Below are 13504 nucleotides of genomic sequence, written 5' to 3' on the forward strand. Positions count from 1 at the left end.
AATTTACTAAAAACCTCATAAAAGTGTAGAAGGAGGATCGGATTACTATGACTTGTACACCGTGATTTAGGGCATCTTAAGTTTCATGAAACTAGAGGAGGAAAAAGATATTGTATAACCTTCATAGATGACTTTTCTAGATATGCAAGGGTTGTTTTACTTAGATCAAAGGATGAGGCTGAACAAGCTTTTATAACATACAAGACTGAAGTAGAACATTAGTTAGGAAAGAAATGAAAAGACTTAGAACAAATAGAGGGAATGAGTATGATAAAGAAACCATCAAGAAGTTCTTTGAAGAAAATGGAATTATATATGAAATTATGGACCCTTACCAATCCGAATCTAATGGAGTTGCAGAAAGACTTAACAGAACAGTAAAGAAAATAATGAATGCTATATTAATTAGTTTAAGTGTACCCTTAAACTTGTGGGGGGAAGCAATCCTAATGGCTTGTTACTTGTACAATAGGATACCTCCCAAGAAGAAAGGATAATTACCATTTGAATTTTGGCATATCAGGAAACCTAGTTAAACCATCGGAGCGACCTCGCCGGGTAAGCACACCCAGATTCTTTGATTCTCTCTGTGCAGATCTCCCATGTCCGTCGTTTATTGGAAGCTAAGTCACCTCCAGCTAGGAGCAGCCAGATTGCACAGCATCAGGTATAATGATGGTGGATTATTTGTACTAAGTATTTATGATATTATTATGAATAAGAATGCTTCTTCTTCTACTTATATTGTTGAATCATTTGGTATTTGGCATGCTAGATTAAGACATCATAGTGCTCTTTATGTAAAAAGATTATGCAAGTAAGGAGTTTTGAATGTTCCTATAAATTTTACAAGTGAAAAATGCTAAGTATGTGTAGAAGAAAAATTTACTAAAAACCTCATAGAAGTGTAGAAGGAGGATCCAGATTACTATGACTTGTACACCGTGATTTAGGGGATCTTAAGTTTCATGAAACTAGAGGAGGAAAAAGATATCGTATAACCTTCATAGATGACTTTTCTAGATATGCAAGGGTTGTTTTACTTAGATCAAAGGATGAGGCTGAACAAGCTTTTATAACATACAAGACTGAAGTAGAAAATTAGTTAGGAAAGAAATGAAAAGACTTGAAACAAATAGAGGGAATGAGTATGATAAAGAAACCATCAAGAAGTTCTTTGAAGAAAATGGAATTATATATGAAATTATGGACCCTTACCAATCCGAATCTAATGGAGTTGCAGAAAGACTTAACAGAACAGTAAAGAAAATAATGAATGCTATATTAATTAGTTTAAGTGTACCCTTAAACTTGTGGGGGGAAGCAATCCTAATGGCTTGTTACTTGTACAATAGGGTACCTCCCAAGAAGAAAGGATAATTACCATTTGAATTTTGGCATATCAGGAAACCTAGTTTAAACTACTTAAAGGTTTGGGGTTGTTTAGCAAAAGGCTGGGATTCTAGAACCTAAAAGAAAAAAATTGGGACAAAAAATCTATAGTTGTGCATTCATTGGAGATGCACAATACAGTGTAGCTTACCTTGTTATTAAACAATTGATAATGTTGTAGAGTACAACACAACCATTGAGCATATATTCCCATTGAATAAGGAAACTATAAATAGGGAACCACCCTAAGTTTATAACAGAAAACAAGAATAAGGGTTAAATACTCAATAAGACAATATTTCACATAGTATTGAAAACATTAATTCGAGTAATCAAGAATCGAACTTAAGGAGAAGTAAAAGACAAAGGAAAGAAACAAACTTGGGTGATAGAATGTTCATGTTTCTAGCTGACAAAGACTTAGTAACATATAAAGAAGGAGTAACCTCCCCTTATGCAGTATTATGGAAAGAAGACATAAAAAGTGAAATGAACTCCTTGATTACTAATCACACTTGGGAACTTGTGGATATTTTACTTAGAACTAAAGCATTAGATTGTAACATATAAAGAAGTAGTAACCTCCCCTTATGTAGTATTTTGGAAAGAAGTCATAAAAAGTGAAATAGACTCCTTGATTACTAATCACAATTGGGAACTTGTGGATCTTCTACTTGGAACTAAAGCATTAGACTATAACATATAAAGAAGCAGTAACCTCCCCTTATGCAGTATTCTGGAAAGAAGCTATAAAAAGTGAAAGCTAGTTGGATCTTCTACCTGGAACTAAAGCATTAGACTGTATGTGGATATTTAAGAAGTTAAAGCTAGATGGAACCATAGATAAATTTAAATCCAAACTAGTTGTTAAAGGCTTTAGACAAAAGAAATGTAGAGTTTTATTTGCTATAACATCCATTTATAAACTGGTATTTCATAAAATGAATTTAAAAACAACTTTCTTAAATGGGGAATTAGAGGAAGAAATATATATTAAGCAACCTGAAAACTCATAGTGCCAGAATAAGGGAACAAAGTATGTAAACTAATTAAGTCTTTGTATGGCTTGAAACTAGCTCCCAAACAATGGCATGAAAAGTTTGATAATGTGTTAATCACAAACAGTGTTTTTGAATTGTTGTCGTCTCGGATGGTCGAATCATTTGGCCCAAAAACTATCTAGGCAAACGGTTCCGCTTCACCCTTGATCTGTTCCTGGGAAAAAAATCGTTGATTTGGTCAAAGAACCGCTGACTCGGGCGGTTGAACCATTGACCCATTCGACCCAAACAATGGTTCATTGTTTAATAACAAAAGATGTTGAGAAATGGAGAGGGTCTCTCAAATCAAAGATCACCGAGATCCCACTTCCCAAAGAGAGAGAGATGCCAGAAAAAAGATTGGAGCAGAGAGATTTGAGATGAGAGAGAGAGAGAGAGGGAGAAGGAGAGGGACAAGAATGGATGTTGACTTGTTATTGCATTTTGTTGTTGCCACCATCTCCATCATCGTCGCTATCACCAGTGAACACCGGATCTTCCTATTCATCCTCTTGCTCTCATCCCTTTCCTTTCTCTCCTTCCTTTTTCTTTCTTTCTTTCTTTCTTCTTCTTTCTTTCTCAACTGATAACCATCTCTATCTCAACCTCTCTTCTCATAAAAGAATGAAAACCACAAATATTTTCCCTAATCTAATCAAACCGTCTGGATCGTTTGACCTAGATGGTCAAACCTCTGGCCCGAGAACCAATGGCCATAGCGGCTCTGTTTCTAGGTCGGTTTTAAAACCTTGATCACAAATGGATATAGCAGAAATGATTCTGACAGATGCATCTACAATAATTTTGTAGATAATAAAGGAGTCGTGATTTGTTTATATGTTGATGATATGCTAATAATGGATACAAGTCTGAAAGTAGTAAAAGAAACAAAACAATTCTTAATGTCCAAATTTGACACTAAAGACATGGGTGAGGTTGATGTAATCCTAGGGTTTAAAATCGAAAAACAAGAAGGAAACTATATCCTCTCTTAATCACACTATATATGTGGAAATATAGTTAGAAAATTTGGACACTATGACTGTAAACCTGTTAAGACACCTCTTGATTATAGTATCCACTTAAAAAACACATGTAGGAGAACTTGTTTCACAAAAGGAGTATGCAAGAATAATTGGATTTTTGTCATACTTAATGAACTGCACAAGACTAGATATAGCAATAGCGGTTGGAAAACTAAGTCAGCAAACTCATAATCCCGAGAATGAGCACTAGGAAGCTCTAGTAAGGTTATTAAAATATTTAACGAGAACCATAAACTTTGGTTTGCATCATTCAGGTTTTCCTCATGCTTTAGAAGGCTTTACTGATGCAAATTGGATTTTAGATTCAAATTATAGTACTTCCACTAGTGGGTATGTCTTTACCTTAGGAGGTGGAGTAGTTTCTTAGGAATCTGTGAAATGGTCTGATAACATAAGTTCAACAATGGAGGCCGAATTTATTGCATTAGAATTGGCAGGGCCCAAGGCAGAGTGGCTAAGGAACTTATTAGTAGATATACCACTTTGTTCATGGTGGTTCCATCCATATCTTTCCATTGTGATAGTCAAGTAGAAATATCCAAAGCCAAGAATAAAACATATAACGGTAAAAGAAAGCACATCCTCCTATGGCACAACTTCATAGAACAATACCTCAAAGAAGGTACAATCAAGCTGGATTTTGTAAGGTCTAAAAGAACCTTGTACATTCGTTAACCAAACCACAAACTTCTAAAGTGACTTATGAGGCATCGGTAGGAGTGGGGATGAAAACCATTAATAAGTCGTTGGTGATAGACACCCAACCTATGTGAAAGCCTGAAAGGGGACCCCTGGAATTAGGTTGAATGGGTAAGAATGAATCACTAGATGACTTGAGAAAGTACTATTAATTTGTGCCCCATTACAGATGTTGAAGATAGTGCTCACTACAATTTGCGGAGGGTGATATAAGACTCTTAATTAGTTAAGAACAATGTGTGTAGTGCACGCTAAATTACCAACCTAAGTGAGTGTGAAGTGTGGCCGCTTTTATGAGAGCTCCAAGGGCTGACTCTCTAAAACACTCATGATTCCAAGAGGGGAACAAGGCCAAAATATTCCAAAATAAAAGAACCACTAAGGAATTGGTGAGTTGATTTGGTTGTCAGATTAGCTAGTTATGACAAAGAGGAAAGGTTGAAGGAGTCTGATTCTACCCGTACTCTGTAACATAGTTTGTCATACCTAAGTGTTGGTTGAAGTCCAAAAGACATCAGCATGAATACTTTTCTCACTGTGATACTTAGGATGTCCAGTCTTCTTCTAATTTTGAATGTTGTGGGGGATTGTTGGAGGGGAGATTCAAAATTTCAAGAATCTCGTCTCTCTGTCCTTTTTGTTTTAGTTTTGTCTTTTCTCTCTTTCCCTCTTCTCGCATGTCGATAGAAGACTCTTGTCCCATATTGCTTGGGAAAAGTGTTCTCTTGGAGTTTATTACTAGGATTACTTTCCTTATGGGTAAGGACCCATAGGAGGAGAGCGTCGAGCCGAGCCGAGCCGGATTGTGGCATGGGTGCATGTGCATGTATGCATGTGCCACGCCGGATCATTTTTGCCTTTAACCGGTTCCTTAAACCGATTTGACTTTTGAATTTCAAAGTTTCTTTTAAATGTTTTCGTTTATCTTCTACCTATTCATTTTGTGTCTCTGTGTCTCTCTGAACAAGTGCCTTATCATTGTTTTGGAGAGACACTTCTATCTGAAAGGACACATCTGTGCCCATTTGCGTGACTGAGAACACTCTATAAATAGAGTTGTGGTCGACCCAATGTAACAACAAAAACGTAGTTCTCTGTCTATCTTGTTTCCTGGGCATTCTCTTTTGTGGTTCACGACGGTCTGGTAAGCGAGTGCACATTTACTATTATCTTGTGGGCTATTTTATCTTGACGACCGATTTGCAATTACTCGGCTACACCATAGGGGGCAAATGTAGTTTTAAGGAGAGTGACTAAGTGGCATGACTCAGCCCTCATTTTATCTACAAATCTTAGTCTCGTCTCCATAGTTCTACAGCACTACCGAAGTTTGGTTTGGAAAGTGTTCACCGATAAGATCCATTCTGGCTTATTTATTATTATTTTCCAACATTGAGAAACTTTGATTATTGCCGTTGTGGTTTACAGGATTTGAGGGTTTTCATTTTTCTTTGAAATTTTGACTGTTCGATTTGACAAGAATAAGCAATTTCTTTATGACATTGGAGTTTACAACACCGACGATGATGAAGAAAATGTAAGCCCGAGAATGATGAGGCTAGATTCACCTATTCTTTGGTGGTGACTGATTGTAGGAAGCTACCTTGGAGCTAGATATTTAGTGTGGCAGCACTACTTATGTGTGCAGCCCCTCTCTTCTGGTTCGTCTTTCTCTTGTCTTCTCTTTTCTTTTATTCTAAAACTTTTTTTGCAAGTATATATGATTATTTGGTGTTCATTGAATTGAACATGCAGAAATCTGCATCAATTTCCTTTTTCTCAATATTATATTCATCAGCTTCCTTAACTAAAACCATTCAAATAATATATAAAATTGAGCTTCAACTTCTACTATTGAGAAGGTCTGAACACGATCCATGCATGCAGTCATAAATCCCCTTAACCTCCTCTTCTGCATTAGGAATTTAACATTTAAAGATTGTATGTGATATATCAGATTATATATACTAACCTAGGAACATTGATACAAATTTTATTGTATTTGCATCTCTCAAAGTTTTGATCTATGGTCATACAACATGCAATAACCTGAAACAAAATAGAGAAGCATGCAATAGCTATGTTCATGCTGAAATCAATGAACAAGGTTTGTGAATCTGTTTTAGCTAGATTTGTTTATTTGAAATTTTATATATTTAATGTCCCAAACCTAAACTAGTTTAATGACCTAAACCTCACACTCAAATAACTGCATAAAATACTCCTTGCAGTATGAATAACCAGACAAAGATTATCACGGGCTTATAGACCTATAAAGATTAAACCTTCTACTCCCACAAGATTTACAACCTTGACCTCTGAATCATACTTTTTCCTGCTAACCTCTAAAAAGTAAAAAATTTCAGAACTCGTTGGTCAATTTTTATGTGCTATCGAGTGTGGCCTAAGGTTTTGGTAGTTGCTAATAAAACCTTAATAAACAAGAGGCTGACAAATTGGGTGACATGGTCAGATGACAATAGGCACCATGTGTATAGTGTACATGCAGCTTAAACAACAGGATTAGAGGGTTCTTTAGTCCAGTCGATGATTTTCTAACAATGTAACACCTGGCTCCCAAAACGGTGTTTCTATTTTTGATGTTAGACCTAGATTTTGCACTTCCTATTGTTACCGATTCTAGAGTTTAATGATTAGACTGGATTGTAATTGCAACAAATCAATAAAGAGTATAAATGTATTAATCATACAAGTATGGTAGGAGAAGAGAATCCCTCATGTAAAAGAGCTTATTGGTTATCCATACCAATTCATGTACACACCATCTATGGTAACAAAAACAATGCCATTCGACTCACTACTTTGCTTCACTCAAAACAACTGACTCCTAACATCTTTTGCCATAAACTTCTTTATCCTGATCTCGGGCTTGAGTTCATAAACTAATGACTTATACGTAAGCCCTTAGTTTGGTTAACAATCTTCTGGTTTTGCTCATGATTGAGGGTATGGTTCAATCAATTTTTACCGTTACTGAAATTATAGTTTGGAACATCTTCTTGTCTTAAGTAAACTAAAGCAGGTGGTTAAGTTGAAATTTGAAACTGTTCAAATCCTACAAACTGCCTGAAAGTTTCATATTTGTGAACTTCTAGCATAGGATGGGTCCTAATGATTTGGATCAATTTAATCATGGTTGATTCAAAGGATTGTGCATACTGAATTTTAAAGTGGTAGAAAGTTAAGTGTTAGTTGACTTCCATGTTTGATTTCTTTATTTAAGTGCTAGTTGATATTTCCTAGAATCTAGTCTCTAGAAGGGGATTAAACAACTCATGGACGCAATGCTGCAGCTTTTTTTTTTTTTTTTTTTTGAGAAAAAGGTAAAGTAATATATTAGACAAAAAACATTAATAACAAAATCTCTACAAGGAGTTGTGCAGTGCTCAAACAGAAGTTGTACATCAAACTAAAAGATTACTCAGTATGCATAGATAAAAATAAGAACTCCAAGATTACAAAAGGAGCTATAAGATCGATTCCTAAACAGATTATGAGATCCTTCCTACCCATGAATACATCCTACCCCAGAAAAACTTTACATAAATTATCCTCTGAAACATACACATTTTCAAACATTCTTTTGTTTCTTTCTGTCCATATTGTCCAGATCACTAAAGCTAGACCTGCTCTCCAAATTACCTTGCCTTCTTTTGAAAGCCCATTCAAATGCCAACTCTGAAGGACTGCTAGCACAAGTAGGAATCCTTTTTTCCTGTTCATTGATAATTGGATACTCATCTCATTGCATAAAGTACAAAAGGGAAGGTTTGGTTTCAAGGCTACTTCCACCAAGGTTGGTTTCACCAAGGCCAACCAAGGCTAGTTCCCTGAGTCGGTTCAAGTAAGGTAAACCCCTAAACCCTAGAACTGGCTTAGTATTTATTTTTTCTTGATGCTGAACCATATGAGCTAGGTTTCTCCTAGGCAATACATGATGCATAGGAGGTGGTGGCTTGATAGCAGTGATAGCTAACCCTTAGTAAATTGGAAAGAATTCAAGGGTGGACTGTCCATTGGATTGGAATGTTATTTCTTTATTCTCTTTCCATGAAGTTAATATTCCTAGTCCTTATGGTTATGTTGTGTTTAATTATTGTTTACAGGCTCGTAGTGTGGAAAACAAGGAGATCTGTGCAAAACAAATTATGAGACACACTACAGGCACAAAGAGCTTCGCTAGAATAAGAGAGGAGGTAAATTATACAATAGTTTGTTATTAAAGATAAAATGATTCTCTTTAAATTAAGACTTTTTACATGGGAACAGTTGTCTAGGAAAAGTAATGGAAATGAACCAACTAGAGCTGAAATTTAGTTTTTTTTTACTTTTTTAGAACCTTTGATTTACTAATTTTTATTTTCTTTTTGTAGGTTGTAGACATTTGATATTTGGGCAAATATACACTAGGAAAAGTTTTTGGTTCAACAACAAAGTAAGTTTCTATTACAACTGGTGAAGATGTTTTATTTCATTCCCAATTGGTGCGTTCATTCCTTGCATAAGCATTGAGTTAGGTGGGGTTGGGAATTTTTCTATGAAAAGAAAATAACAGAAATGGTAGATTGGGATTCATCAATTTATTTCCCTCTGTTCTTCCACACCTTATAAATGTTAATGAGGTATAGTGACTCTAATAGTATGTACATTTAGTTCATGTATGTGGGTGAAGGTGTCCACTGAGCATTGATTGAGGGAACCATGAGGATGAGGAGAAGAGATAGAAGTAGCTCCGTGAAGAAGAAGCTAGAGAAACTAGAATTATTATAAGCTTAAATGAAGAGAGTAAGAGAGCCCAAAAGCAAAGTTGTATGTGAAAAAGTAGAACAGTGCAGTCGGTTAAAATAAGGAGATTGGAGGAACCACACAAATGGGTGATAAGGAGTCATGCATGAAGACAAAACCACATGGGCAAATTACTTATGATAAAAACAAAGTGGAAAAGAAATCTGAACTTGTAAATCCAAATTAGTAATTACACAATAAACCAGAACTGAATTCATGTAGCACCAAACTAAATTCATTTCCTTGGAATATTTAGCATCCATGGTCTTCCAATGAATAGAGATCTGGATAATTTCCATGAAATTCTTGATAATAACCTATGTCTCTTCAACCAAAATTTACCTAGATTTTCAAACCATATGGATTTACTTGTACTGCTCTTATAAGGTTTTATACTAATTGGAAAAGTTTTGACTAGTCTTAATCTTGCCTACTAGGATAAGCCATAACTGAAAGACATTAGGTAGAAGAGTGGAAATAACCTGTTTTTTGGGATTTGAATTACTCAGTATATGGCTTCATCACTGAAGGGAAAGACAACTAGAATTGTTTCTTCCTATCAGACTTTAATATGTAATTCATTACTTACGTAATCCATTTTTTAGGGTCATGTGTTAACATCTTCTTGATAAGACTCTTCGCTAAATCTGATACGGAAGACAGGTGAAACTTTGAAGTCAACTTGTCCTTGTGGGATGTCATCGTATAATCCTTTCTCAGTCTCTGAAACAAATTTGTTCATGAGGAAAGTTCAAATATTAGTTTTAGATTTCAATCAATGTTAATCTATCCAAGGACTAGGTAATGTTGATTTTCTTTAATTTTTTGTCACGTGTTAAGTTGTCCAAGCATTGGTTATTTGTTTCACTTGGCCATGAGAATTCCAAATGAATGGGGCTGGGGCTGCTCTTTTTTCCTAGTCATGGTCAAACCCAAGTAAACTATAGGCTGCTCTTTTTGATGTGGTAAATCAATTTCTCAGTAGAGGCCATTCAAACCACTCAAATGGTTTATTCAATCTAGTTGACATTCTGATGGATGAGCGGTTGGCCTCTTTTTTCTCTAAATGGATATATAAACTACCCTAATCTGCTCTAACTAAGCACAGCCATATCAGTTCCTAATATCCTTTCTCTTAGTGAACTAGTAATGCTTCATTGTTGTCTAGAAATGACACTTGTAAATTCTTGTGGTTCACTCTTCATTTCTCTCTTGTCTAGCCATAGATCCATTGAGAACACAAATATGAACAAGCTTTGACCACTTAATAAAAAACCAGAAAAAGAAATCTAAAAACTAGCTAGTAGCAATGGATTTATTATTGAATATGAAAGAATGCGAGTGTCAGATCATAAAAATCCATTTGAAAAGTACTATCAACACAAACCATAACATTGTAACAGAGGTAAATATTTAAACTATCCTTGTGGTTTCTGAGAAATACTCAAAGCACCTCTTTGGTTTCTGAAATGATCTAAATACCTCTTTGCATATAACATCAATTTCCTTATTTAATATTTTGAAAACCCAAGTTTTCCCTTTGGTGTTAGCCATCTGTTGAAATAGTTGTAACATGCATGTTAGAACTCAAGTAGATAGCAATCAGACCATACGTACAAAGGAGAGAAGGGCCGTGGTGCACAAAAGGCGCAACAAGGACTTGGAGCTCTATACATGCATGTTTGGCCTTCCATAAGCCCTCTCCATTTTTAAACCAGGTGAGAACTCTTAAAGATACAGCCATAAACTTGTATGCTGTCCTAGAAAAAAAAAAAAAAACAATTAATGAAAGCGTACAAAATAGTCCATTTGCAACAAAGATATAATATTTGTTATGTAATGTCTCCTCAAGGGTTTAACATCTCTCTATTTATCTATCTATCTCTCAGCCATCTATTATTAGATCCCAAGATATAATATCGTATCTAGTTTTTATTAACAAGATGTATATGTTTTTTCAAGAAATTGTTAACATGGAGGGTATTAAAGATACCTTGGATTTTGATGAAAACTTTGAACATCATAGAGCAAAATGATTTTTTGTTGGTTTTGAGACTATCCACTATAGATCTATGACTTGAAAGTGATAGTTGTATATATAAAAAAAAAGGGGTTATTTGGTCAAATTGTGCAACTAATCGATTAATTATCTTTTACTACATATATATATATATGCACCATGCCACTAAATGTAATAATAAACGATGTTATTAAAATCAAGTATTGCGTTTGAGAATGCCACTAAATATAAGTTTTACTGGCATTTGTCTAAGTAACACTCAAGAGCAGATAAATGCCATTAAAAATAAGTTTTATTGGTATCCATAGAAGTGCCACAGAAAAAAAATAATTAAACGCCACTAACACCTTTGCCTATATTTAGAAACGCCACCAAAGCCTATAGTGGCACTTTTGCCTATATTTAACGGCGTTTTCAAACGCCACTACATATCATTTTTCTTCTAGCGTTAAAAGTTTTAAGTCATCATGCCATCATTAAATTGACAGTTTTTTATAGTATTATAGTAACACATTTTAATATTTGAGTACTAAACTAAGACTTACTTGAATTACAGGGTATTAATTTGGAATTTTTCTCATTATAAAATATAAACTGTTTTATATAATAAGTATACGGGAGAATGACGGTTCCGCCCGTCAATTGGCATCAATTCCAAACTGGTACCTACCCCAACAGTACTCTGGGCCTAAAAATTCTGACCTTGGGCTGAACCGTCATTCTCTATGAAGAGACTCAATGCAGATTTCTGAATTCCACTACAAATCTATAAACATTCAAAATGTCAAAGTCACGGGCGAGCATTGGTTCAAAGATTGGGTATTTGACATTTTGAATGTTTATAAATCTGTAGTAGAATTCAAAAATCTGCATTGGGCCTGTCCCTATTTTTTCTTAAATATAATACATAGGGTAAATTTCTTAAGTTTAGCTAATTGACTAAGTGTACCCTTAAGTTTAGCATTGGGCCTGTCCCGTTAATATTCATTAACAAAAAGACAAAAAACCTATTTTACCCTTTATTCTCCTTCAAACTTTCGCCTTTACATTGGCCGGAGGGATTTTCACCGGTGAAGGTCTTGGATCGTTGTCACATAAGAACCATTGGATCGGAATCTTATACAACGGGGCATACCTACGCCAAAACCATTCAGTTTGGATTATGTCTATATTCCAAATTTCTAATGGCTTGTGATATTCCACTCTTTCCTACCGAAACCAGAGAGACTTAAAGAGCAACACGCCATGGAATCGGAAACTCACCTCAAGCCCCCCACTGCTAACCTCCGACATATGCAAACTTACACTCTCACCTGGGTTAACTCTGTCACCAAGCTCTGCACTCGTGTCGACCGTGTCGGCTGCAAAATCTCCACCTAGACCCAGAAACTCTTCCTGGAGATTAATTTGATCTCCGCTCAAGGCCTCAAGCCCCCCATTGCTAACCTCTGGCGCATGCAGAGTTACGTCGCCGACTACCTGAAAGATACCACCGCCCCTCCTCTGGCAGATTCCACGGTTTTGCCTCTCCTCTCCGTATATTCTATGGCCTTGAATGGATTCTTTGACTGGGTACCGTGATCTGATGGGAAAGAACCGGAATCTTTACCTTCTCTGTCATTGGCGAATAGAGGACGCAAAGCGGTAGCACCTCCTTCCGATTTCTTATCGTTTCCCTCTTCCTCTCTCTCTCTCTTCTTCCCGCTCTTCTTCTTCTTCTTCTTCTTCTTCTTCTTCTTCCCCATCGACCTCACCTCCCCTGTTTAAGTATTCTCTCTCAGTCAATCTCTTAATACAGTAGATACTGGAGATTGCTATGGCCTATTAATCCACCACGGAGCGGCTGAACTGCATGCTTGAAAAGGCAATAAATTGTTCAGTTCAGACACCTCAGACAACACCAGTGATAGTTGCGGTCCATCCATTCATCCAATCGACGAGTCGTAATCCGTTGCACTTTGTGCAATCCCATTCACTCTATATTTCTTAGTTGTGGTTTCATGGCGGTGAGGTATGTAGGCAGTGTTGGCAGGGTGCAATGTCGTCGTTGATGCGTTGAACGGAAATAAGAAAAACAGAAGCACCTGTTCATATGGATTATAAGAAGGATGGTTGGGAACACAACCACTAGAGAAAGACTCCTGCATATGATGCTAAGGAACCCAAATTTTGTTGTTTTATCGGAAGCATCAACAGCTCATCATCCCTCGCAGGGCGGAGTCTCCAGGTTTTCTATCGACGATAGAGGGGATGGTGAAGAGCCACGAGGCAATATGTTGGAGCGATGGAGGAGCAGTGGGTGAAACTTGGTGGAGTCGATGATTTGAGATGGTAAAACGTCGGCGGAGGGTGAAAGGGATGCACATGTGGCATGGGAGTACCGGATCAGCATGGAGTCCACATCGAGGGAATTGGAATTTGCAGTATTCTAAGAAAATAAGGGATGATAGAGTTGATGTTTCCGGCAGATGAACGTGAGCAGACGAAATCTAGTGGAGAGT

This window comes from Nelumbo lutea, chromosome 1 (genome assembly GCF_056320005.1).
Source record: "Nelumbo lutea isolate HS-2025 chromosome 1, American lotus-T2T, whole genome shotgun sequence".
NCBI classification, from domain to species: Eukaryota; Viridiplantae; Streptophyta; class Magnoliopsida; order Proteales; family Nelumbonaceae; genus Nelumbo; species Nelumbo lutea.